Below are 24,193 nucleotides of genomic sequence, written 5' to 3' on the forward strand. Positions count from 1 at the left end.
TGAGAGAAAGGAGGAAGGTTTTTTCAAGAGGAAGTTGCTTAGGTTAGGGATTTGGCTGGGAGGGGAGAAGTGGTGAGCAAGGACAAGGGATGTGTAGGGAAGAAGAGGAGGGGACACAGTGGGAAGGGGGCAGGGCCTGGGCAGGGAAGGTGTGATGCCTGGGGAGCTACTGCCTCCCCAAGAGGAAGCTTCACCCACTACCTATGTGGGGAGGGGTAGCTTAGTGGTTTGAGCATTGGTCTGCTAAACCCAAGGTTGTGAGTTCATTCCTTCTCCCCTTAGGGGGTCTGGGGCAAATAGATTAATTTAAAAAAAAAAAAAAAACTATCAGGGATGGTGCATGGTCCTGCCAAGAAGGCAGGAGACTGGACTCAATTGACCTCCTAAGGTCCCTTCCATCTCTGTGAGAGGTCTCTCTCCATATACAATCATGTCAACTCTAAAATTTCCCTTTTAGTGTGTATCCATTTACATTGTAGCAATGGCACATGAGAATTTAATTAAAGAAAAATCTTGCCTTGCCAGTTGCTGAATCTTAATAGTGCAGGTAGTTTTTAAAAACAAACTAGGAAGGACCAAGCTCCACCAACACCAGTGCTACTGCAGTTCTGATACGTAAAAGGATTGTGATGCCCCTACCTCATTCTAATGGAAGGTCTCAGCCAAGGTTGTGGGGGAGGGACAGGAAATTTTGAAGAATTGTTGGAACTATCTGATGAAGCAGGTATTTGCCCATGGAAGCTTATGCTCCAAAATATCTGTTCGTCTATAAGGGGCCGCAAGACTTATTGCTGTTTTCGAAGCTACAGACTAACACGGCTACCTCTCTGATACTCTGATACATGACTGCAGGTTGTCCATTCTCCATTAGCTCAAGCAGCAGAGGCCTGGAGAAAGGGGCTTCCTGCATTCAAGCCTCACAGTCTGTGATACACTTGAAAAATAATGTTTGCAAGAGGCTGGGATGGAGAGAAACGGTTTATTCCTACAAAATAACTTCCCTTGTTTCTTTTGTTTTAAAGTATATTCTATAGAATTAGAATTCTATAGAATATACTTTAAAACAAAAGAAACAAGGGAAGTTATTTTGTAGGAATAAACCGTTTCTCTCCATCCCAGCCTCTTGCAAACATTATTTTTCAAGTGTATCACAGACTGTGAGGCTTGAATGCAGGAAGCCCCTTTCTCCAGGCCTCTGCTGCTTGAGCTAATGGAGAATGGACAACCTGCAGTCATGTTCCTGCTCATAAACTCTTTGGCCATTTCTACACTACATAATAACTTTGAAGTTGCGTGCTTTGAAGGACAACATGGAAGGAACAGACTTTGAAGTTGAGCACCTAAACACACCCTACTTTGAAGTTAAACTTCGAAGTAGGACACTAGTCCATTCCCGGGAATGGAGTAAGGACTTTGAAGTTGGGCTCCCTATTTCAAACTTAACTTTGAAGTAAAGAGAAAACTTGTGTAGACTCTCTGCAGGCTACTTCGAATTAGTGCCTAACTTTGCAGCTAACTTCGAAGTTAGTTCCTAGTGTAGATGCACCCTTTGGGGCAAACACTGAACAGAGACAACCATGCCCACTTAGTCAAGCCAGGCCTTCTATCCAGTAGAGGGCAGTGATGACATATATGTTTAGTCTCAGGGGTAGTCTGTAACTTCACGAATAGCAAGCAGCACTATGACATCCTAAGGACTAACACATGTATTAGCTTTCATGGGTAAGACCCCCTTCTTCAGATGATTTCAAGATGAGGCTTCCTTGTAACCCTCTTTTAGGTACTTCAAAGCAGTTATATCCTCTCTGTCTTCTCTTTTCCAGACTAAACAAAACCACTTCTTTCAATCTTCCCTCAGAGGTCACGTTTTCTAGACCTTTGATCATTTTAATGGGCCTTCTCTGGACTTTTCAGTGTGTCCGTGTCTTGCCTGAAATGTGGCACCCAGAACTGGACACAATACTCCAGTTGAGGCCTGTATCTCTTTCACTGGCATTGTTGCATCCATGCCTCTCACCAGAGTATTTTGCAAATGAGGAATACATTAAAGCACCAGAACAGTGCAGACATACAAAGCATGGGGACAGACAGCTGGCTTCACATGAGAAATAGTCCAAGTACATCTGCACTCGTTTAAAAAGTCTAATTCCAGTACCCAAGGCAAGGAGGAGAAGACACAACTGGAAAGAACTACTTTTGAAGAACACCCTCTCCCCCAAAGAGTTTTGTGCTTTAACAAGTGTATCTTGGAAAAAGCTACAGAGGGTTGTGTTTTATGGAGAGTAGGAGATGGAGAATGCCAGACCCAGCAACCTTTCAAGAATGATTTAAGGAGAAACCATTAGTTTTGCAATCATCTTTCCCAGCTTCAGCATGTCCACAACCGCCTGGTCAACAAGTAAACAAAATGGCTTCTGGCACACATTCTGTCAGCCCGGAATACTAGAACTACAGAGAATGGAGCTGGCCCAGAAGCCTGGCTATTATTCATTGCCAATGCTAAACAATAAACATGCAGGAACATAACAGAGAGGCTGACTGGGCAGAAAGAGCCCCCACCAATGGAGGAAGGGAGTCACCTGCTCAAAAATGTGGGGTATTTCTTAATACTCCACTCAGTATTCATATTGTCAATTAATGTTAGTGAAGATTTATTTCAATACGGTGGAGGTCTGGATTGTAACTGGAATTCAGCATACTAGTGAAGAGTTGATTGCAGTATCATTAAACCCTCTCTTGAAGGAGTTTCTTACAGCACCTCACCTATTAATTTTATCTCTTAATGATTGTATTGGTTGTTACTCATCTTTAATCAGAGCTTCCAGGATCAGATGTTCAGCGTTTTCTCTGCATCTGTTTAGGTTTGGGGTTATACATAGCAACTGGATGGAGGGGGTTATTAGTATTACAATAGCACCTGGGAATTCTAGTCATGGACCAGACCCATTGTGGTAGACACCCTATACAAACAGTCCCTCCCCCCAGGATTTTACATTCTTAGTATAAGACAAGATCCACGTGACAGATGCAGATGACCAGTGGCGCCGGGGGGTAAAAGGAAAGGGGCAATGCCAGTGAGAGGCAATGGTCTCTGTGCACCTACCGCCTAGCCGTTACCAAGGTTATTGTAAGAACTGTGGCAGCAAAGGAATTCCAAAGTGAATAAGGAAGTAGGTTTCTGAATATTTATGGGGACCACTACCCCAAGCCGTTTGCCAAGGGCACAGTCACAAAAACGCTTGCTTGAAACTTCTTAAGCAGGCATTGAAGACTGGCATCATGCTTGGTGGCGAGCTCTGACTGAATGAGCGAGGAGAGGAAGGTGAGGCTTGATGGTGAAGTTGAAAGTCAGAACAAGCAGTTTATCTGTGATGCCATTTGCTGCATGCCCGTTCTAGCAGGGGCAAGCACAGTTCGGCCCGCAGGCTGGATCCGGCCTGTGAACCACACCTGGCACGGAGCAGCCAGCTGCTGCTTTAAGCAGCTTCCTACCCGCTGCAGCTCTCTGCTCTGGACGCCAGGAGAGAGTGGAGGCCTTTGCATGCTGCTCCCACCCCCTTGCAGACTATCTCAGCTCCCATTGGCTGGTTTCGGGTTTCCAGACAATAGGAGCTCAGAGGTTTTGCTGGGGAGCAGGAGCGGTGCGTGAAGCTTTTCCCTTCCTCCTGAGGTCAGAGCAGAGAGCCGTGTGGAGCAGGGAGCAGTTCTTAGCAGTCTGGGGCTGCAGCAGGTAGAAAGCCTGCCTCAGGGGGCTGCTGGCCCGGAGCCACCCTGGTAAGTCTCCAGGCCAGATCCTGCCTCTGGTGCCTCAGCCCTCTTTTCCCCCCCCGCACATATAACCCTAGCCCTCTACCCCTCTTACTGCCTCCCAGACCCTGCCCCCCAATGCCTTCCCACAGGCCCCGCACACCCTCACCCTAGGTCACAACACAAACCCTTGTACCTCCTTTTGCATCCCAGAGCCTGCCCCAGGTCAGACTGCCTCCTTCACCCAAACTGCCCCCCCTCCTGTGCCCCTGTCATTTACTCCAACCTCCCCCTGCATCCAAACTCCACCCAGAGCCTGCACCTCCTCCATTAATACTACTGAAGAGTGCGGCCCTTGTCCTCTTTCCAAATTCTTGGAGTGGCTCCCCATTGAAAAATTATTGCCCACCCCTGCGTTAGAGGGATGTGCTCAAAGCCAAAGGCTAGGCAGATTCTTTGGGTTTCTGAGCAGAGCGAGAGTGCCTTTGTCAAGGCCCAGGAGAAAGATGTTCCAGTAATTAACACCCAAAACACCTCCTGTGTACTGTTGTGTTTCTACAACACCCCTGGGTGCCTTCTCACTCTTGAGCCCAAGTAAACCAAGTCACACCAGAGACAAGGTTAAAGTAACTGAACACAGAGGTGGCTTGGAGCGGGAGGAGAAGCATTGGCCATGTGTCCCGCCCATGCTCCATCCCCTCCCTGTCCAGGCACCCCCAGCATTGCTCTCCCCTCCAGTCCCCTATTCTGCCATGCCCTATCCTCTCCCCACCCTGCCTGCGTCACCCTGTAGAAGCACTGCACCGCTTCTGGGGAGGGCAGGGCAGAGTGGGGGCAATGCTGGAGGTACATGTGACCCTCCCCGCCCCCATGCATTCAACATGTGCTGCCCCTGAATACATTACTAATATGAATTATTTGCTCATTTTAAATAACTCGCAACTTGGGCATTCTCCCCCCAGCCCAAAATCAACTTTTTTAGTGAAGGTACGTCTGATTTACTAGCTTTTGGTGACCTGAGTTAGACTTAATTTCCCTCACCCAGAGCATGATGGGCAGGTAGTGTAATCATCCGTTTATGCATGATGCATGTGCTGGAATAGATAGACAGAACTTCCGTAAGTAGGAGATCTGTGAATGCCCATGGAGATGTTCCATTACATCAGCCAGGTTGAGCTAGAGTCTTTGGCTTTTTCTTTTCATTCACATAACCGTCCCCATCAGAGGCCCCCTCTGGTGAATAACGCCTCCAATGTTCATCTTGTTTCAATAAATCCAATTATATTTTCAAGCTAGGAAAATTGGTCTGGCTGAAATGATCATCATTGGCCATTTATCTGTCTATAATTCAAGTAGCATGAACACGACAACGTTCTGCCCTCAGGTGCTAGGTCCTTGGGATTAGGAAGAAGAAGAGGGAAATGTCTGTCAGCATTACTCAGGTTGCCAAAGAAGATGCGATTTAGTGACACTGGCTGGCTCCAAAGCTTGTTTCACTGCAGCCCTCCCAAGCCATGGGGGGAAGCTATGAAGGATTCTACTGGCAAAGATGTAATGCCATGAGCAAACAGAGCTGGGCTGTGTCTGGAGCCCATGGATGTATGTACTGGGACTTCGGATATCCATAAAGGTATGTTCTCATTAACTGTACTTACCTTGTGGACTTTGTTACACAGGACTTTACGGATTGTCACCAGCAGCTTGAGTGTATGTAAATGTTGCTTGGCTGTGTTGTACCTTGAGAACTATTATGCACATATTCTCTTGAGCTCTTCTCTTGAACAGACCTCAGTGATACCACAGTGAACACACCTGTGCTGCTGAGTGTGCCAGGGTGACTGAATGCTCTCCTTATTCACACTCTGCATGCTAGTCTAGCTCATAGCTGTCTGTTGTTCCGCTTCTCCTGTGTTGTGCTCTGTGGGCAGAGATTGGGCCAGTCTACCCGAGGCCATATGGCTCCTTAAAGTGAATTGTGCTGGTAAAGGAGCTGGCTTGGCCTTAGATTACAGCCTCTCATCTCTGAGGTAAATTCTTCTGGGTTATCCTTTGGGGAAGTCCTCACCTGAGGGCTGCGCTTCCCTTACCTTTTGCAGGAAGGGCAGCCAAACAGAGGTGCTGTGGGTGCCAAGGGAGTTATTGGAAGAGCAGCAGATGTTGCTGGCATTCTGCAGCCCTGCAACTATACTGAGAGCCAGCAGCTGGTGGGTGTGCTGCTGCTGCTGCTCCTGGGCAGTTCTGCAGCAACCCGACCCTGCCATCCATGCTCTGCCCCTCCCTGGGGTCTAGGAGGGAGCAGGTATCCTCTTGGCAAGAGCTACATTCAGTAGGGTGACCAGAGAGGCCCACTAACGTCCTGTTTTCTGGGACAGGAGGAAGAGAACTCCGGCCCTGATTCTGCAAAAACTTGAGTGCATGCTTACCTGCTCCAAAATATCTGAGTCTGTAAGGTACCACAGGACTTCTTGTTGTTGTTGAAGATAGAGACTAATACGGCTACCTCTGTGATACTGTAAACATTGAAATCGATGGGGCTTCTTCTGTGTGCAGTGTTAATCTCATGCTTAAGTGTGTGCAGGACTGGGGCCCGAAAGAGCTGGGGCAAGGGGGAAGCAGAAGAAAAGGCTTGAAATGCTGGGTGTCATTTCTTCTTCTCAGCCCTCCCTCTAATCTTCCTCCTTCTGCCCAGTGTACTGGTTTTTGCTTTTGAGGAGATTGGCAGCTATGACAGCTGAAGAAGGTAAATGGCTCCCTCCTCTTCCTAATCTGAGTCATCCAGTCCCCCAGCCGGTTTTAATTCACACTTTGCTGGTTGGACCAGCACTCTAGATCCCACAGAGTGCAATGGCAGCTGTGCTGGCTGAGAGCAGAGATGCAGCAAAGCAAGGGGTTCGGTAGGATTTATATAATTTAGGCTATTACGATCCCTGCTCATGATCCCCTTTAACATCCTTCCCAGAAGTTGCCACATGCCTGGGTGTCAGTGCTGCTATTGTTTAGTGGGCTTCTTTTAATCCAGTGACTCAGCTGAGTGTTGTAAGTGGAAGGGAGAGAGGGTCACCCAGATGAGCCAGTCAGGTCACACTGTTGGAGCTGGATCACATTGAGGAGTTTGTGGCAAACCCCTCGCTCCCTCTTTCACAACTGAGACACCTTTTTGGTCGTGGATTATTTGATGGCCTATTCTGTACGTTGCTTTCTCTGGACGTACAGATTACACGGGGCTCTAACCCACGAATGTCTCCCTCCTGGCCGTTGCCCTGTGTCCCTGCCCTACAGGCAAGGGGAAGAGTTGATTGCACGTGGAGCCTTGGTGCTGGCTCGCTGGGAGTCTGCCACAGAAGCTTTAAAAGGCTGAGTAGCTTGGAAGTGCAGAGAAAATGCTTTTCATGGTTGGAAGCATCAATGGAAGCTCCCCTGTCATTTTTGTCACTCTTCCCTGTTCTGTCATTGGTCTCAAATTCAAGCCTGGGGGAGGGCGGGAGCCGTGTCCCTAGGAATTAAACAGCACTGAGCAGTGCTCTGGAGACAAGAAAGTCAAATCCAACCAGGTCAACATACACCTGGATGCCATCAGCACGCTGACGACACTAGGCCCATGCCTACTTACTGATCCTTCTCCTCCTCCTGGCCCTGCATACACATTGGGACCTGGCAGGACCAGGACTGCCTTGCTTGACAACTCTTTGGGAAGAGGAACATTTGCTCCTATCTATGTGTTAAGACAAAAGAACGAAGCCACTGACAGGCAGCCCCATCTGCTCTCACCGAGGCCCATGTGCGGCTATAATGTTCACTAGCTGGTTAGCTCGTGAAATCTACTGAGAAGGGCCCCTTACCCCCAACTAATCCCTCCTCCTCCACTAGTTTTTTACCACCAGCTTTTGTGACTAAGAAGATGTGAGAATCAAGTAAATTTAAAAAAAAGAAAAGGCAACTAAAGGCAAATAGGTGTCCTTAGAAAGTGGTATAGATGCTGAGTGTAATGAACACCATGCTGTTACTAGGTATTTATATGGATTTCTTCTGTGTGGTTGTAATAGTCTGACAGTAACCGCTTGCCTCCTGTCAGACACCCCTGTATACCGTACCAGCTGCATAGCCTCACGTTCCATGGCTTTTAATTATGTGTATTGCTTGGAACTGCCCATATGCACGTAGGTGATTTGACAATCCATTTAAAAATAAATTGGTGTAAAGGGTGAATGGCGACTGTAATGTTTCCGGGGAGTTGAGGCTCTGCGGGGTTAAAAGTTTCACTTCAGATAATCTGGGAAGAGGGAGTCAATAAAATCGTGTGCTGCTTGGCAAGGGCAGGAGCTAGCAGAAGTGGCTACTAGTTGCTGATTGTCTGGTAACCTGTGGAATGAGTTCGGTGTCTTAGCTCAGTTTCTGGAGTCCAGATGGCAGCTTCAGGAAAGGGTGAAAAAATGGGAAGGGGCCTGGGAAAACTCTCATCTGAAGACACAGTGAAGAGATTGTGAGAATTTGCCATAGAAAGAAGATGAGTAAGACAGGCCATGACAGCTGTATTTAACATAATGAATGAAGAATGTTCGTTCTCAGCATAATGAGGAGCAGGCACATCTGCGCTCCCTGTACCCTAACAGTCAATGAAACGAAGAGGTGGCAAATTCAAAACCAGTAAGAGGAAATTACTTTTCCCACATGCTGTATAATTAGGCTGAGGAACTCATTACCACAGACAGACACTGAGGCTAAGTGCCAAACAAGATTCAGAAAGGGAGGGAGCAGTTACATAACCAGCACAAACAGCCTGTTATCATAATTAACTATCACATAAATTTCAGAGAGGGCTGTTCTGTTCAGGGCTTAAACCTTTTTCTAACTATTAGACCCCAGGAGGAGCCCTAATGTGCAGGGTGGAATATTTCACATTTGCCTTCTATAGGGCTCCGTGTTTCCTCTGAAGCACCTGGTGCTGGCCCAGATGGACCTCAGGTGGGACTGAGTGAGAAGAACCATTTAGTTGACAGTGGCAGCAAAGCCTGAGTAAACAACAGAGACTGAATTCCCTGTCTATGCTTATGACTGGCAGCATAAGGTGTGCTGGGGAGAGCATCTGAGGAGTCTAAACAAAGGACTTCAATCAGGGTTCAGTCTTCCAGGTTAGCGCCATTTTAAAATTCATGATCCTGGACCCAAGTGGCTCAGGGTAGAGATGCTGAGAGATGAGGATTGTGGCCTTTGGCCCCTATGCTGCTAGAGCCTCACTGGAACCTTGACAGCCATTTCCCTATAGGATACACCGGTCTACATGTAAAACCCCACTACGCTGCCAGCTGCACTGCAGGAGCTTAGTCCATGGGCAGCCACCCATAAGGTTGTCTGTATCACTCAGCGGGAAGCAGATGCAGCTCTTGGTGAACTCTTGCCTTGTCCTAAAATAATTTCACACACTTGACATTGCCTCACAATGGGGTTTTGCTGGTTGATACCAATCAGTGCGCATGGGGCAAAAGATATTTTTAAAGTGGGTGTTGAAAACCCTTAACTGGAAAGTTTCCAATCTGTGGATTGCTACAGATGGGAGAAGGCTGGAAGAAAGCCACATGCATCCAGCAGTCTAGACATGTTTGGTTTTGTTTTTTTTTCTGTGTTAAAGAACAGCAGTGCCATAAGCCTTCCCCACCCCCGAGAGACTCTTATAAGTGGCCAATATGAACAATTCCCTCACCGTCCAAAAATTTAAAGCAACTCACAAGATGAAGCAGTGAGTGACCTGTTGAATCTGTGGGAAGAGTAATGGAAGTCTCCGGCTAGTCTGGTGCCTTTAGTGAATGGGTTTGGTCATTTCGGCTCAGTTGCTTCAGAACAGCCCACGGTTTTGCCAAGTGGAATGCCCAGCCAGAGCCTTGTGTGGGCAGTTCTCCCTAACCACAGTGCCAGAGTTTTAAATTGGACTGCCTAAAGTTAAGGACCTAAATAACTGGCCTGCTGTTCAGAAGCGCTGAGCTCTCACAGCGTTGCTGTTTTCAGTTGGCGACATGGGTATCTGTTTCTGCAGATCACTGCTCTGACCCAGAGACCTTGAGATAGATTTAGGTGCTTAACAGCGAGCTCTGAAACTTTAAAATTTTGACTCCAGGTGTGATTTCCACCTTCCCACTGCTCCCAGCAAAATTATCGCTCAGGCCCAGTGTTTCACAAGCATTAATTAATTACATCACACTTCCACACTAAGTCTTTCACATTTTTGACTACTCCTTAAACTGAGATCCATTCATGAGCCCTAACGCCCTTCCTAACCTGCCCTTTTCTTGCCTTCCCTGCAGTAGCTACAGAGCTTGTTTACATTAAAAATATACAGTAAACTCTTTTGTATCCAACATTCTATTATCCAGAGCTCTCAAATAACCGTCATTTTAATCATAAGTAAATTTTAGGTACACTTTCCATAATTATAGTATATGTACATAGTTGTTTTCTATACATACAGTATAGTAAAAGTAAATACAAATAAATATGACAAATACAGTATAAGTTTACAGTGTATAATACGACCATTGTTGATAAATAAAGTACTCTGCATACATTTTTGTTTGTTTTTAATATCTAATCTTGTTTTTCTTTAGTGTTATGCATTGCTAGGTATATACCTCTCTCTCATCCGGAATACATAAATAGCCACCAACCTCCCAGTCCCAGGGCTGCCAGATATGAAAGAGTTTACTGTATGTTAGGGTAGTGTTAGGACAAGACAAAAACAAACTCACTTCAAGGCTACAGCTGCTTGGTACCTTCCTTAATTTTTGTCTCTGTACTGCTCCTTTCTGTTTCCTATGCCGATGTCAGTTCTTGTCTTGTTGTCTGCATCCACTCTGCCCTAACCATCCCATGTCACTTTAAGGTTGGCTACATGTCCTATACGTTTTCTATGCATCCAGTTTTGCTTTTGGTTGCACGTTTGATCCTGGTCCTGGTTGGAATGATATCAAAGGTGCACTCAACAAGGACGGAGGTAAAGCAGTTTTGCTCTTGGGCTGTTTGTGGAGAAGAGAGATGTTACCTATCCTGTATTGGAGTCAGACATGTAATACTGAACATGGAAACTGGCCACAAAAATTTCATTTAATGAATGGACCTGCCCAGAAACATGGACTTCTTCCTCCTGGGTTTGTAAGGTGGGGGAAGTCTGGTGTTGACGATAATGCCTTGAAATCACAAGAAGATGCTGATGGCCATGTATTCCTATATACAGGCCCTATGAGAGGGTGGAGGCCAGGTCTCTGGAGTTAAAGGAGGCATCAATTTTTGACATTTTTCTACACTCATTTCCATTTATCATATACCTGACAGTTAAACAGAGATGACAAAACAGGTGGAGATCTATACCTGCAAAATTTGATTTAAATCATTGTGGGACCTCAGGCCTTTGCCAGTTTTTCAGTAACGTCTGAGTTTTCATCCGCATGACTGGAGACCAGGCTAGCTTCTCTAATTAGTGATTCTATATAATGAAACGCTGTTTACAGTCTTTACATAGTTTAGAAGTTTTGCAACTCATAATTATTCTGTTACTGTAAAGTGGTTTGCTTAGTCTGAGGGAAGTTTAACCTTTTAAATTAGAAGTTTATTTCTGCATGGGAGGTTTTCATATTCCTGTTTTTACTTATGTGTCTTTGTATACAACAGTCACATCTGGCTCAGCTGTAAGCTACCTCTTCATTCAATTTTAAATTCACTTTTAAAGACTTTTTAGGATAATAATCTTTTAATTCAAGTTGCTTAGTAAACTTTATATCTAATATGGCAATCACCCAGGTTCATATTCATAATAACCCACCAGTTATTAGAGGAATTTAGTAACAGGAACATGTTAGCAAATGAAATTTTAAAACTTTGAAATAAGGCTATAAGGGCTGTAGTAAATAACTCTCCCAAACCATTATTATATAAGATTCATTGAGAAGTATATACAATTAAAATTTTGTATAACCAATAGCCTTCAGTGAATTAATTTATTGTGTGTTATGGTGTTTTAAAAGAATAAGTGAAGATTTGAAAGTGATGCAAGAGATGGTCAAAGCAACAGAGTGAAGCAGCATTTAAGCGTTTAAAGCCAATAACGTAATTTCTCAAAGAAAAGACACCTCAGCCATTAGATGGCGACCACAATGACAGTGATATTTCCAGTTCTGGTGATGAAAACTTTGTACCCACAAATGATATTTCAATGCCACTGCCTCAAAATGATGACGTCTTTAATCGAGACACAGAAATACCAGTAGTAGTGACAGATGCAGAATCTACACTCAATTTTGAGACTATCTGAGCAAAAATTGTGGTTTAGGACTAGTACAGGATACAATGGAACAACAATGGCATCAGAACCCAACACTGGATTTTTTTATAAGAACAATGTTGCTCAAATGCAGTCATTTCTCCAAGTTAGTTGTTTTCAGATTCTTAGTACTATACCAAAAGATGCTGTAAATCATGCTTGTCTTGCTGACAAAACACTTCCGAACGGAGAGAGCTACACAAGAGACTGGCCGCTGGAGCATGGAAAAGCAGGCTCTGAACTGTGCACCAAGTTTCATTTTTAACAGAAATACTTCAAATGCATCAGTACAGTCTGGTTGGAGCACCAGTAGAGGTTGGAGAAAATTGAAAGACCAAAAGCCTGCACATGAAACTTCAGTATCATCTAAAAATAACTATGTTGCATGCAAAACAGCTAGTAGAGCAGCACTAGCTGACAGTTCAATTGAAAACTTAATCCTGAGTGAAATAAACACAGAAACTGGTAACGGAAAAAACCTCCTTGAGTGCATCTATCCTTGAGTGCCTATTAAAAGTAATTATTTACCTTTCTCAATGGGGACTGGCTGTGTTTAGTTCCGTTCAACATATCAGTGACCCTACAAATGCTTGTTTGTGAACTACAAGAGAGCAGAAAATGCATGCAATTCCATTATCCGCTCTACCGACTACAAAATGAGTTTATTGAGCTGTGTGGGACATTTGTGCAAACAATAATTCTTTAAGAGATATGACATGTAAAGTACATTTCAGTTATTATTGATGCAACTCCAGACTGTTCTCATAAAGAACAGATGGCCTTGGTTGCCCAATATGTTTAAATTACAGGAAGTTCGAAGGTTTCAACTGAAGAATGATTCATTTTGTTCAATAATTTTATGGAAAAAAAATTTGAAAAGCAATTGCCCCTCATGCATTAGAAATTCTGGAAGGGTTCAATTTAAGCATTCAAGTCTGCATTGCCCAAGCTATGAGAATGGATCCAATATGGCTGGGGAAAAAAGGCATTACAAGCTGTCTTTCTCGAGCAAAATCCAAAATGTTCTTTCTCCAGTTGTGGCAACCATGCACTAAATTTTATTGGCGCTGATTGTGTTGAATCGTGCAAGAGAGTGATCAGATTCTTTGGAACAACCCAGTCATTGTATAACCTCTTCAGTAGCACCCCTTGCAAGTGGGAAGTTCTGAAGAAGCATCTGCTTGATTTCCTTCACAGCATGCTGACACCAAGATGGTCAGCCTGAACTGATGCTGCAAAGCCAGTTGCACAGCATTTGGACTCTGTAAGAAAGGCTCTAAGTGAGCTTGAATCTCTTACTCTCAGAGCCCAGGCTAGCTCTGAGTTTAATTCAGAAGTATTCATCCAAATTTGAATGCGTTGTAATGTCGTCCATATGCAGGCCAGTTTGGGGCGGGGGGTGAGGGGTGTGAATGCACCCTCCCCATTGGGCCACTCTGCCCCTCTCCAGACTAACCTGTCTGGAGATTACTGGTGCATGGGGGTGGGTAGGTGGCAGCAGTGGCAACCACAAGGGATCACCTCCCTGTGGCCTCCCTCACCACCCCCTGGCACTCACCTCGGGGTGTTCCACCACGTCCTCTGAGCCTGCTGAGCCTCACTGGGCAGTTGGAGGCCTCACACCCTTGTGGAGAGAAGCCAGGAGGCCAAGGCAGAACTCCATGTGGTGAATGCTGGATGGGGGGAGGGAAACCGTGTGGAGACAATCCCCTGCAGCTGCTGCTACCACTGCCTGTCCCAGGTAATCCACACACCCCCAGGCCGAGTGGGCGTGCTGGAACTCTTCAGGATGAATTGGGATGGGGTCCTTGGGCTAAACGGGGTACAGGAGGGGGTTTTGGGCTGAGGGGGGGATGTTGAGATTTTGGGGGGGGGTTAGTCTGAGCTGGGGTGTGCAGGCGGGGGGGGCTGTTGGGTCCGTGCATTGGGGGTTCAGTATGAGCTGGGGTGTTTGGGTTGTGGGGAGGATGTTGGGGCTTTATGGTGGGGGTTCATTCTGAGCTGGGATGTTCAGGCTGGGGGGAAGTTGGAGCCTTGCAAGGGGGTTCAGTATGAACAGGAGTGGGGGGAGTCGTTGGGCTGAACGGGGGCGGTGTCCTTGGCTGAGAGGGGTGTGGAGAGGGATGCCTGGGGGGGTGGGGTGGTGGCTGGACAGGGTTGTCGGGGGACAGGGCCAGCTGGAGAGCTGAGGGTGGGGAGAGAAAGGCAGGGCCTGCTGTGTATGGAGAGGGGGTGTCCATATTGACAAAAAAAGTACCTTCTCCCAGAAATTCCTATGTACGGGCCTGAGAAGGATGAAGTTACTAAAAATGATCCACAAAACTAATTTTGTAATTGAAGCATGCAGTGCTACCTTAGATGTTGAGACAGATAACACTGAATGATTTCTTACAGTTATTCAAAAGATTCGTGGTCAATGGGATTCAATCCTTTCTGAATCCAGCTCAGTAGCACAGGGTATTGACATTTCATGTGATTTTCCCACCAGTCGCTGCCTAACATTTCAATCTGATGCAGAAAGGCACTATTGAGTCCATGTTTTTGTTTTTTGTTTTGTTATTATTGACTTCATCAAATTTGGTCTTACACGTTGATTTGAGTCACTGCAGCAAATATATACCCCTTTTGGATACCTTTTGGGAGTTCAGAGAACTAAGCGGTAAAGACTGATATTCAGCAGTTGAACAGTTTCAATAAAGGTACAACAACAAAATTTCAAGAGATCGCTGCAATCAGGTTGTCTTCATGAAACAAAAACATTCCACCAACTTTAAATCGGACTGCAAGCCAAAAGAACTGCTTCAATAAATATTCAATCTCGGCCTGTCAGCTGTATTTCCTAATATCACAATTGCATTGCTTATTTATGTCAGTCTCCCTGCATCAGTGGCTTCAGGTGAATGCACATTCAACAAGTAAACGACTAAACAAGTAAAGAACTATCATTGTTCTACATGGGACAAGAGCATTTGAATGGGCTCCCAGTGCTTAACGTTAAGTCATTTTTCTTCCATTATAAATGAGTTTGCACACAACAAAGCCAGAAGAGCATTCGTAAAATGAAGAGTTTTGCTTGCAATGGAAACTCACAAAGTTACATTTTTAATGTACGTAATAATGGTAGTAACAGAGTAAAATGACTTGTTAATAAATAAATGTCTCAAGTGTTCGTTTTCATATGTTCTTTTGGTTTTAGTCTGACCCTGTGGATGAGAAGGTCGATAAGTCAGGGGGCTGGGCTGGGCCTCTGTCCTCAAAGTGGCCTGGGCCTCTGTCGTTCTCTGAGAGGGCCTGCCTGTATACGCAAAAGAGTGAATTATTTTTCAATAAACCAACTGGAAGAACTTGGCAGAGATGTGCCCTCTCTTTCTTAGTAGGGTGCGTGTGTGCTTGTATGCAAAGGGCTGATGTTTATCATGCCTGTCACAGTGGGGTGTAGACAGTGGCTGTCTTTGAGGAAGCTAGGTCCTTGCCTCCTATGGGTCTTCACAGTAAGAAACAGGCTTTGGGAATGAATCTGGAAGCGGATTGGCAGCAGCCACGATAAGATGGTGCAAAGCTTTTGAGGCCTCTGGATTCATTTGGCTTACTCTCAGTTTGGGAGATTTCATTAGTCCACCTACCAAGCTTCTCCTTGCAGTTTCAATTACATGCTGTATTCTTCCTCACTTTCCATCCCAAATGTCGCAGTGCAGCTCTGCAGCATCAGGCTGCTGCTACGTGCTAACCGTCGGCACCACTTCAGTGCTATGGTCAAATGACTCTCCGATAAACGAGGTCATAAAGTGGCTTGAGATCCTCCTGGATGAAAGGGGCTCCAACACTGACGTGCTGACAATTTTATCATATTGTAAACTCGTTGGGTACCTCTCAGTGAGCTTCATTTCCTGCTGTGTGTCTCTGTGTGGCAGCGTTCTCCTGTTGCCATAGTGATGGTTTATTCCTTTAAATAGGTCTGGTTCAGGAACAATATTGTGGGTCTTTCTCTGTTGTGGTGTAGTTAAAAATAACCTTCCTCATGTCCCTGGCATCAAGCTCTGCTGTATCTGTTGAGTGGGACTTCAGAGTTAAGCTCCCAAATTAACCCATTCCTCTACCAATTAATGGACTTGCGCCTGCCACAACATTCTCGCAGCTGGTATTTTTGACCCTGGACCTTCATCCTTGGTAATTAGTGTAGAATCACAGCCAGGTGAGCCAAAATGGACCCTGCTGAGCGCTCCTCAGCGGTCAACTATGCGCTGAAGTGATGGTCTAGAATGCTGAAGTGTTAGAGGCCAATATCAATACTGGGCCTTTCCATTTGTGAAGAAGATTTGGCTGTCAGAAGGATTTGGTTATCTCCCAGCCTGTCATGAAGAAGAAATGTAGAATGCAAAGAACTAGTGTAATGGCAGCAAGAATGTATGAAGCTTGGCCTCCATGTTGCAGAATATGAAAGTCGGGAAGTCCCTTGCTGGGCTCATGGCTCCCATGCATAATATACACACTTGTGTATGAAGGTATTCCAAGCCACTGAACACCAAGTACAAGAAGGTGAAAATATGTTTGAAAATACAAACAAACAAACAAAAGAAAAACCAAACACCCTCTCTTCTTCCAAGTCTTGCAATGCCTTGATTTCATCTTGGAAGAGCTGGTAACACAGATGCATAGGGGTATTGTCTGGTGTAATGCTGTTAATTGTAGCGCTTACTCATATTATCTGTTCACTAGGAATGGAGATAACAAAACTTCTTTTTTCAGTTTTTATTGTATTTCATTTTTTCTAGGAACGTATTGGTGTTTATTACCACAACAACAAAACCAGATGAAAATCAGTTCAGAAAACTATAAATTTTTCTGAGTAAATATCAGGTTTATTCTGATGGGCAGAAAGAAAAACGAAAAATGTATTCAGTAGATTAATGCTTTTAATTCTGTACATCAGTATGGTTTGCTGCAGCACTAAAACAGAACTTAAAACCCAGTGCCACTTCTGCATTCAAGAAAACAATAAATCTCTAATCCTCAAATAAAAATTTTAATTTGAATAAACAGTTCACTGTTGCAGACTGAGAAGTATTAGCCTATATATATTTACATTGACTAATTGGGTGACGCCATTTGGAGCATAGACACTCAAGTTCATCTTTTTTTTTCTCCTGTTTTTATTTCTTAAAAACTTCTTTGTACGCTGAAAACTATTCTTATGCAGATTTCTGTTTTCTCGCCATTTTAGAGTGTCAAGTCTTTAACCCATTATCTGCCGACAGTTTGAAATGTGTATGCCGTGGGTGTGTGATTCATCAGCACGTTGAGATGCTCGCGCCCTTCAGAGCTTGTGCGCACAGCTGTTTGTTTATTGTGTGTATCTTCTTACATAGCCTTTCTTCAACAGGCAGTTTCGTATATACACAGGGATGTATGTATTTTTGTCATACATATAGCTCATAAAATACATTTCATTTTCCTGATAAAACAAGTTATTTTTATATATTTGAATGAAAGTAGTGAAAAGTGAAAATCAGAAAAACAGAGTAAGACCCTTTTTTATAAAACCTAGGAGATTTTCAGTAAAAATCAGTTTAAGATGAAAATGAAGATGGCTTACAAGCAGGCAATTTCATTTGTAAAAACAAAACCAGTTCAACCAGGTTTATGACTGTGTAACATTGTAGGTTCCCAAACTGTGGGGTGCGCCCTTGGGGGGGGCATGAAGAAATTCTGGGGGGAGGGGCATGAGGTGACTCAGCACCCCCCATCAGTCCTTTCCACACCAAAAAAGAGCTCACACTGGCGTTACATCCTGCAAAAAATGGAGGTAGTGCCAACTTCCTGCAGTGTGTGTGGGAAAGTCCCGCATCTGCAAACCAGAGCCGTCGTCTCAGGAAACGTGTGTGCTCCTTCCCCTCCCCAACCAGCTGGCGCATTTTCTGAAAAGCTGGGTCTGTTGCCCGCCAGTGACTCCCTTCTGCCTGCTGCCTTCCTGCGTCGGGGATTGGAGGGGAGTGTGAGTCCCGGGTCCATGCCAAGTCCAACTGCTCAGACAGTGTGTGGCTGCCGTGGGGAGTGAGGTTTGAAAGATGAAGTGGAAATTTTCCTCAAGCAAAAGAAGAAGAGTTACATTGTGCATTTACAGACCGAATATTTCAGTGTTCACTGGCATACCTTGTGGACATTTTTGAATCTATGAATAACCTCTGTTTGAAGCTGCAAGGAAACAATGCTTCAAACATCATAGCACACCATGATGCCATCAAAGCTTTTACAGAAAAAATCCAGCTTTGGAAACGTCAAACATAAGCTCAGATGCTAAATTATCGTCTTTTCTGTCATTTTCATCACTCACTGAAAATGAAGGCTTCCAAGAACTTTTAAAGAGGATGTGAATAACAAAACTGTGTTTTCACCTGGATTGCCTTGCAGACGAATTCATCTGCTATTTTCCAGACAACTTTTCTGGCAACTCCATTCATAAATTAGTACGCAGTCCATTCAACCGTGATGTGAATTCATTGCCAGAAGTATTGCAAGAACATGCCCTTGAAATAAAAAATGATTCAAGCTTGGAGGAATTTTGGATAAAATATTTGCCAATGTACTCGAAAGTTGGAGAAGAAGCACTATGTATTATTCTCCCGTTTTTGTCAATGTACCTCTGTGAAAAAAGCTTTTCAAGTTTAGTCACGTTAAAAATGAAACAACAAAATTGACCGGATGTCGAAAACAATTTATGTTATGCACTTTCATCTTTCAAACCTAGAAAAACAAAAAAGCAGTCAGTCACTTCTTCAGATCTACAGCCCTACCAGAACAGACTCAATATATAAAGCACAGAGATCCAAAAATTGTTATCAAGGTTGACAAATCAGAAAAATTGTTATCATTGTTGGCAAATCAGATAGAAGAGCAAGAGATTGGGGGGGGTGAGGAAGTAAGTGTTAGACCAAACATCAAAGTATGTCAAAGAGTCCTTGTAATGGGTCAGGTAATTGCTGTCCCTGTTCAAACCACATGTTAATGTGTCAAATTTGAATATGAATGTTAGTTCTGAACATTCGCTCTGTAGGCAGTTGTTAAACTCTCTTTTCTGCAGAACACAAACTCTCAGGTTTTTAACAGACTGGCCCATTCCATTAAAGTGCTGGCTGACAGGTTTGTGTATTTGGAGATTATTGATGTCTGCTCTATGTCCTTTTGACATTCGACACGTTAACATGTGGTTTGAACAGGGACAGCAATTACCTGAGCCATTACAAGGACTCTTTTACATATTTTTTATGTTTGATCTAACACTTACTTCCCCACCTCTCACCCCCCTTCTCTCGCTCTTCTCTCTGCTTTGCCAACAATAACAATTTTTCTGATTTGTCAACCTTGATAATAATTTTTGGACCTCTCTGCTGTATATATTGAGTCTTTTCTGGTAGGGATGTAGATCTGAAGAAGTGGGTCTGTCCCATGAAAGTTCGTCACCTAATAAATTATTTTGTTAGTCTTTGAAGTCCTGCATGACTACTTTTTTGTTTTGACAGAATACAAACTAACCTGGCTATCTCTCTGTTATCTTTTCAAACCTAGGATTTCCTAAGTCGTGCAGAAAATGCAGCATCCTCCTTCACATTAAATTAGTTTTGTTTCTGCTATTTCTGATGTTAAATTACATTTTTATTAAATTTTTGGGCCAAGAAAAATTTAGTGCTTATTTTTAATTTTAAATAAAATTTTTATACCAAGTTTTTGTGTTTATTTTACATTTTAAATTACAAATTGAAGTTTTTGTTAAAAATTGGATGATGGTAAAAAAGAGGTGGGGAGGCAAGAGGGCTTCTCAAAAATCAAAAAGGGGGCATGATGCCAAAAAGCATGGGAACTACTGCAGTAGAGCGTGATGGAGTGTTACTATGCACTGTCAAACACTTGCCATCTTCCACGGCAGAGGAGGTTGCACTCCAGTGGTGGATGAAGTAATTTCTGAATAGCCAGTGTTTACACTTTGTCTTAACATGAGATCTAGTAGCATGGGGGTGCCTATGGGACTATCTCAAGTAGTTTCTTACTCACCTTATCCCTTTGGCTATTTTCTGGATCAGAGTTTTGGCTGAGTCTGGAAATAGAATTGTTAAAATACACTACTGCCATGGTAAGAGTATCATCTCTTTGGATCCAGGGTGGGTCCAAAATGCTTTGCAGGTATTTTACTGCTGAGTTCAGTCTGGTGAGGTCTACTAGAACTTCATAAGCATGTCTGTTAGCTGAGAGGGACACGCACATTTCGAGAGGACTTGAGACAGAGTCAGCTATGGGAGCTGGAGCATAAGCGGGGAAGACTCACTCCAAGTCCAAATGATTGTTGCATGAGAAGAATGCTCTTTTCTTGTTATGCCACGGAGACGTTATCTTCTGTCTGACCGTAACAACTACTAACTCTGGAGTTGCAGGCTTTTAGAAACAAAAACATTTGTATACTTTGTGAACTTTGTATGTAAATTGCTTTGGGATGAAATATTATGCTTTGAAACTGTCGTAGCTGAGTACTTTCTGGTTGGTGCAAGGAAGCCTAGCAGAAACTATGAGGAGGTAACTTATGCTTCAAGCTGAACTAGATTAGCTTTCTTTTTACTGGGCTGAGGGGGTCAAAAGTTCTACTCTGGTGTAAAGGGGCCACACGTGCGTCTTTTCACCCCTCCAATGAACTATGCATAAAAGAGAGCCGTGTAGGTGATTCCATTGTGTTCGCATAACAGGCTCCTGTTTATGAATGTTGACGCTGATTCTTTAGCGCACTTTGAAGAATAGTTGGGAGTGGGAGTCAGAGACACAGACTCTTTGGTAATGCACAGGGCTGATCAAAGGACAGAGCGTACTGTAGATTTTTTTCACAGCACTCCACCTCTGCCTTCCGCTTTCTCCTTGTCCTGGATAGACTGTCTGGCTACCAAGAGGCCGGTTCCCAGGCCTAGCTGGTGAGCTACCACGTACATTAGAGACAGAAAAACTCTAATAGGTCATTTAGTCTATCTTGCTTCTATAACAGGATTGAGCCACATAGCTTAAGCCCGCAGTGTCCAATACATTCGCCGCTCGCCACATGTGGCAAATAGAACACCGTGTTGTGGCGAATAAGGCTCTGGAGCAACATGCAGCTCTTGGAGCTTTTAAATGCGGCTCCTCCTGAGAGCCCCACGCGGGGAATGCCACCCGCCCGCTCTGCGCATGCGCCCGAGCGCTTGGTGGGAGGAACACATGGCGGCAGATCTGGTGGCGGTTTTGGCCGCAGCCACAGCAGTTGCTGGCATTAAATTAGAACTGTGGGGGGAGCAGGGGGGAAGCCTGGCTCTGTGGGAGAGGAAGGGCATTTATTTAGAGGGGCCTGAGACTGCCTGACTCTGTGGGGAGGGCATTCAGTTAGAGGCGGGTCCTGTGCTGAATAGGGAATGATGACAACCACAAGTGTGGCTATCTTTGAATTCCTATTGGACACCTAAGTGATAAATATTTATCAGCTCGGCCTTTGCTGGACCACGGCTGACAGGGTTGGAATGGCCCCAGTTTGGCCGGTGAGATGATCCAGAAAACACTGGGGAAATCAGATCCCATCTGTGTATTGATACCATGTGGGCTGGGACCAGAGCTTGAGCTGCAGGTGTCGCTAGAAAATGGCAGCAGCTGGTTTAAAAGGAAAATAGCAGGAAGAGATATAGAGCTTTAAGAGAGGTGGCCGGGTGTTGCTGGGTCTCTCTTTGTAGAGCTGAGAATTCTGTTTCAAGCTTTGGTCGTGGGGATACCTGTAGAGGCCCTGGCTTTACCTTTGTAGAGCAAACTGTTGCTCTGGAGAGGGAGAAAACTTATGAAAAAGAAATAAGGGGCACGTATGACAAATATCTGGCAGAAAAAGCAAAGGCTAATCTGTCAGAGCTGGCTTGTTACTGTAACCATGATAATAAACCAAGCATAGACGCCTTCCAAGCCTTTCCAAGGCAGATATTTTTCCAGGAATAGATCAAGGATTTATTTTCTGATCTCTAGATGGAAAAAAATGCTAAGGCCGCACAGTTAAAAAGCATAAGGGATTAGCTACTTTGAACATTCTGTCTTTTGCACTGGACATGTGTTATTACCTAAACAGCAATACAGAAGCAAGCAGAAAAGCAGGATGTGGAAAAAGCTATTTCTTGACTTTGAGTGATTTAATTGCATAATTTTCAAAAAGGAGAGTGCATTTAATTTCTTTGGTTTATTTTACATATCTGTGCTTATCCATTTAGTGCATTTGTTTCAGTTCTTATTCTCCTATACCATTCTCCTTTGCTCCAGGCTCTCCTTGACAGGCTGCGAAATGAAAACCATATGACTCCAAGAGTGCCTCTTCATCCAGTTACTAACAGCAGTGCCTAAAGTGGTCCAAAAAAGTGAGGCGTCCGTTATAATCTTTGAGAAGCAACTTGCATAAGGTAGTGCTTAAAGTGCATTTCTAAAAGACCCAGCTCAATGTTTGCTTTTTCCCCACTGGGTCTGTCCCTTCTTGTGCACCACCACACGCCCCCCACACCCCACTCACCTTTGACGCACTTTCAGCATTGATTATTAGCATAAATCTTCACTTTGTAACATTTCAGTGGACCCAGATAAGCCCTGGAATTCAGACCCCAGTGAGGTGAGTGTGTTCTACAGGTAGACAAGTTCCTTCCTTCACACTGCAGCACTCAGATAGGTCACGCTTTTGCAAGGCTGGGTTCAGCAATGCCATCTGGGCATGTTGAGATGACAGTACCTTTTCAAATGGCAAAGAGACTTCTTTTGAACTGGAGCAAAGGAATTTCAGTCCAGTATAAAAACAATATTATAGAAACTTTATCATACGAGCTCCTAGCTGTGGTAATAATTGCTGGATACAGGAAACTAAGATGTTTTGTACTAAGCTGATTGCATTTCCCTTGGTAAGTGCAGAGGGACGGATCTGTACAAGGCAAGAGCTCTTACGTCCCACTTTTAGAAGCCTGGAATGTTGACATAGCTGGGACTGCTTCATACGAGCCTCTTATCTATCAGATTTATGATAAAAGTGAAGAATTTCATGTGCCAGGGCAAGGCTTTCTCCTTTATCTAAAGGAAGCCAGAGAGGTGCAAGAAAGTGTTACAGTGCATGAGATGACTTGACACCGGGAGCCAGGAGTGGAAATGTTGATGTGATTGGTTTCTAATGTGTCCATTAGATGTCCGTACCTTGTGTTACTCATGCGTATGCTTCTCTGTAATTGCACTGAAATCAATACAGTGTACATTTAAAAAACTGCATGAATGCTCAGCATCTGTAGGCTATGGAAGATTGCAGCAAAAAGACCTTCATTCAGAGACCCTTGCATTATGGCGTTTCTGGTCTCATCACACCCACAATTCTGACTTGTCTTTGAGATTCAATTGTACTTTGAAAGGGCAGGATTTTGCTGGGTGTGTTTCAATGAATATGTGCAATTTCCTGGGCCTGTTGAAATTGGGAGAGCAAATATGCAGAGAAAGCTACATTGGTCTGAGCAGGCAGCCACACAGTTTGCTCAAAAACAACAAGAAGTCCTGTGGCACCTTATAGACTAACAGATATTTTGGAGCATAAGCCTTCATGGGCAAAGACCCGCTTCGTCAGCTTTCCCCACGAAAGCTTATGCTCCAAAATATCTGTTAGTCTATAAGGTGCCACAGGACTTCTTGTTGTTTTTGAAGACACAGACTAACGTGGCTGCCCTTCTGATACAGTTTGCCCAGTCACTAATGTTACATGCCAGAGAAGGGTGCCAGTCCTCGTTGCTAGAGCTCTGTCCAGGCCAAGTTTTGTGCAGCAGCTGGTGCTCTTGTAGCTTCATTTTTCAAAGTGTGACTCAATAGTTTTGTGTCTTGTCCCCTCACTTCACACAGGCACTGGGAATGATTTTCCTCAGCCTTTCCCAAACCCTCCATTTCACGCAGACACAGGGAGAGCAGGGGGCCGATGGAAGCCCTGCAAGGGAAATACTGGGGGACGGATTCATGTCTCCACCCCCACAAGGTACTTTGCCCACACAGTATTTTCCGAAGGTGCGCATGGGACCTGCTGGGTTCTGCATGTGAGGGAACTAGAAGAGGGACTGGAGCAACTGGCCTGAGAGTGGATAGGGAGAACTC

The 24,193-nt window shown here is 44.4% G+C and overlaps 1 long non-coding RNA gene across 3 annotated transcripts; it reads left to right on the forward strand.

Annotated features, from left to right (window-relative positions):
- The first annotated feature begins 3,651 nt into the window (after positions 1-3,651).
- On the forward strand, positions 3,652-22,601 carry LOC142014528 (uncharacterized). 3 transcript variants are annotated; one of them, XR_012645963.1, is made up of 3 exons: positions 3,652-3,774; positions 5,132-5,377; positions 22,352-22,601. It is a non-coding gene; the product is annotated as an uncharacterized LOC142014528 (long non-coding RNA). The 3 variants fall into 3 exon arrangements; XR_012645965.1 differs by lacking the exon at positions 22,352-22,601 and adding an exon at positions 11,757-13,845; XR_012645964.1 differs by lacking the exon at positions 22,352-22,601 and adding an exon at positions 6,120-6,379.
- The last annotated feature ends 1,592 nt before the right edge of the window (positions 22,602-24,193 follow it).

This window comes from Carettochelys insculpta, chromosome 6 (genome assembly GCF_033958435.1).
Source record: "Carettochelys insculpta isolate YL-2023 chromosome 6, ASM3395843v1, whole genome shotgun sequence".
NCBI classification, from domain to species: domain Eukaryota; kingdom Metazoa; phylum Chordata; order Testudines; family Carettochelyidae; genus Carettochelys; species Carettochelys insculpta.